Here is an 832-nt window from a genome sequence, read left to right as displayed (position 1 = left end):
GAAAAAACCTCAACACAATGCATACTTGCTATGAGTTAAGTATAGAGCTAGACACTTTTTCGTAGATCTTTCTCTTTTATACAGAACAAATTAATTTATTTAAAGGCCCAATTCGGTTCAGACTTTTAAAGAAATAGTTGAGGAGGAGCCATGATTTTAAAGTGCTTCTTTAATTGTCTGCTATTTCTTCTTTTATTTGTAGATCAGGCAGTCTCCTTATCAGAAATGGCATGCTGGTCACTCCCATCCCATGCCAATGGCAGGAATGAATAATAAATAAACTACAGTCCTCCTTTCTCATAACTTGGATGTGTCTTCAGAATGCTTCTCAATAATCCACACCAGGAAGTAATTAAGCAAAACTGGGACTTGAGATAAAAACTATTTCTTTTCTTTACCATATGTGGGTGCTTCCTTTTTCTCATATTCAAACTCTGGCTGTTTTAAAGTATTCAATAATTTATCTCTATCTCCATTCTGCCTGACTTCCCGCTACTGCCTTCGACAAGTTTCTAATTTTGTATTCTCAATGACAAAAGAAGCATGCAAGATAATTTTGCATATTGGTGTGCCAACTTGTTAATGACTATAATACTATAAAGTGCTCTGAAGCAACTTTTTTTCTGAAGCAAATTTTTTTGCATATTGGTGTGCCAACTTGTTAATGACTATAATACTATAAAGTGCTCTGAAGCAAATTTTTTTTTATCGTAATTGCAGATTCTGCATGATCACTGTTGGAGCCTTCAGTTTTTTCTTGGAAATCATGCAAAACCAAAGCTTTGTAACTGAGTTCGTCCTACTGGGGCTTTCACAGAATCCAAATGTTCAG

The sequence above is a fragment of the Galeopterus variegatus genome, unplaced genomic scaffold, assembly GCF_000696425.1.
Source record: "Galeopterus variegatus unplaced genomic scaffold, G_variegatus-3.0.2 Scaffold11317, whole genome shotgun sequence".
In the NCBI taxonomy this organism is placed as follows: domain Eukaryota; kingdom Metazoa; phylum Chordata; class Mammalia; order Dermoptera; family Cynocephalidae; genus Galeopterus; species Galeopterus variegatus.
This window is presented reverse-complemented; position numbering follows the sequence as displayed.